General features: G+C 40.0%; 1 protein-coding gene and 4 non-coding genes across 5 annotated transcripts in view; all 5 read right to left on the reverse strand.

Moving 5' to 3' along the window:
* Positions 1-2,500, reverse strand: part of LOC127938331 (uncharacterized) — a 374,843-nt gene that overhangs the window by 161,766 nt on the left and 210,577 nt on the right. The window lies entirely within an intron of this gene.
* On the reverse strand, positions 606-678 carry trnak-uuu (transfer RNA lysine (anticodon UUU)). The gene has a single exon. It is a non-coding gene; the product is annotated as a tRNA-Lys (tRNA).
* On the reverse strand, positions 847-928 carry trnas-uga (transfer RNA serine (anticodon UGA)). The gene has a single exon. It is a non-coding gene; the product is annotated as a tRNA-Ser (tRNA).
* Positions 1,060-1,131, reverse strand: trnah-gug (transfer RNA histidin (anticodon GUG)). Its single transcript has one exon. It is a non-coding gene; the product is annotated as a tRNA-His (tRNA).
* Positions 1,287-1,368, reverse strand: trnas-aga (transfer RNA serine (anticodon AGA)). The gene has a single exon. It is a non-coding gene; the product is annotated as a tRNA-Ser (tRNA).

Consider the following 2,500-nt stretch of genomic DNA (forward strand, 5'->3'; position numbering starts at 1 on the left):
ATTGTGTGACTGGAGTAATAATGCAAAAATAAAATTAGTTTGAAAGTCAGCTTTGATTGTTCCTAATAAACTGTTTAACTGCTCCCCCATATTAAATTATGTTGTGGGATAATTAAATATATTCTAAATAAACTCCAAACTTAAAATTATATACATTTATTTTGTTCTCACGTTCTTTCTTGTAACACCTCCCTCTCAGTGACAACAGCTGACTGAGCGGCTCTTTATGCAGCTCATTATGCAGGGCTTTGTCTTCTCAGGTGTAAATCATGATAGTTGACGCCTACTCGCATATGACTTTTACCAACAAAAAGTGTCTTAGACAATTTAAATCAATGTATTGTTTTCTGTAAGTGAGTAAACAAGATGATTTTCACATAATTTACAAAGAAATATTCTAGGCTACAAGCTCCGGTTCTCAAAAATCCCAGGCACCATTGTTCTTTATGTATTTTTTGGCCTTGTTCATTTAACATTGTTCGTTTGTCACTAACCACAAGGGAGATCCCCTGATCACCGGGAGCAGGAAGGAACACCGTTCCAGTACAGAGTCAGCAGAAGAGATGGACCGTAGTGATAGCAAGGTGAGGCCAAAGAAAGACCTTCGCCCGAACAGGGACTTGAACCCTGGACCCTCAGATTAAAAGTCTGATGCTCTACCGACTGAGCTATCCGGGCTCTTGTCGAGTACTGGCATCTCACCTTTTATATAACAGCAGTTTTACAACAAGCTGCCCAGAAGAGACGCAGGTGTCACGGGATGAAAGCTAGAAGCAGTTAGGACAAAGGACCACAGAAGGCACAATTACCATCACAGAAAGCTAAAGCAACACTGCAAAGCCCTCCCGTAGTCGGCAGGGTTCGAACCTGCGCGGGGAGACCCCAATGGATTTCAAGTCCATCGCCTTAACCTCTCGGCCACGACTACGTCTAGCGGTAGGCTGCCTGCCCCCTTGTCTGGTGGCTCCCTGCACAGGCCAAGCGTCAAAAACAAAATAGAGAAGAAAGATGAGGTGGTAAAAAACTGTCAACCTTCCCGTACACTCAACGCCAGAGTGTTGCCGTGACCCGGATTCGAACCGGGGTTGCTGCGGCCACAACGCAGAGTACTAACCACTATACGATCACGGCGTGCCACTGGCTCACCCAAGTTAACCCTTGGAGCCCGAATACCAGAAGCAGCAGCGGCGTGTTGGTCCATCGAAGAGGGACAGGACATTTCGCAAATCAGTGGGAGGACCTTGAAAAATTCATGGACGCTTTTCCTCGTGGCCTTCAGCAAACAGCGTAGTCGGCAGGATTCGAACCTGCGCGGGGAGACCCCAATGGATTTCTAGTCCATCGCCTTAACCACTCGGCCACGACTACAAGAACAGACCAGCTTCTGCTCAGTTTGTGTGCAACACTGCTGCCTGACCTACTTGCAAACAACCCAGCTCAGTCAGCAAGCTGACTGTAACCCAATAAAGGGTTTCCTTTTTTGGATACAGAAAATAATAACAACAAAACTTTGTGCACTTATAAAATAAAGATAACAAACAAGATGTGCTGTCTGCAGCCTTTGTCTGCGCTGATCTTCATTTACAAACACGTCATTAAAATGAACCTCTAACTCTGTGAATACTCAACGAAGAGACATGAGAGAGATATCTATAGAAAGCTTGACATTTCTACTTTTAAACTAAACAAGTGCTGCCGAAAACAAATATTCTGTGATAAAGTAATCCATATGAAAACAAGGCGATGTCCTTTTTTCACGTCTCCCTTCATTATATCTAATGTGACCACGCCCCCGCGCTGAACGCTCTATTCAGATTCAAACTGAAGTGCGGCTTGAATACGCCCACACAGAAGAAAAAGCAGCCAGACTGTTGTTCAAGTGCTTTTATTTTACTGTTTGCTTCGCGATGAGAGGAATAACACAAAATTCACCCCAAAAAGATGTGACGTGGTTGAGGATTTGAGAAATGGATTTCCTCAGAAAAAAAAGAATGAAGCACTTTATTCAGCAGAGATCATAAACATGAGTAAGTCTCTTTATATTTATTTATATACTTTTACTAGTTTTCACATAACGTCTAAACATTTTACTAGTTAGACTTTTTCCAAACTATAATTCTTGACTAAATGTATAATTAAGTTAAATATTATGAAGTTTCAATAACAATATACAAAACTATACCACTCAAAAGCTTAATGTAAATAATATAAATGTAACAAATACATGTAACTGTAACAAATGTAACAAAAAATGGTGTTCTTTTAATTTACCACCCTAAAAAACATGAAAAATATTCTCAGCTATTTTCAACATTAATAATAATGATAACAATAAAAGTTTTTATTTTTTATTTTTTACAAATTCAGATTGTTAAAAGGATTTCTTAAGGATTGTGTGACTGGAGTAATAATGCAAAAATAAAATTAGTTTGAAAGTCAGCTTTGATTGTTCCTAATAAACTGTTTAACTGCTCCCCCATATTAAATTATGTTGTGGGAT

Source organism: Carassius gibelio, chromosome A20 (assembly GCF_023724105.1).
Source record: "Carassius gibelio isolate Cgi1373 ecotype wild population from Czech Republic chromosome A20, carGib1.2-hapl.c, whole genome shotgun sequence".
NCBI classification, from domain to species: Eukaryota; Metazoa; Chordata; class Actinopteri; order Cypriniformes; family Cyprinidae; genus Carassius; species Carassius gibelio.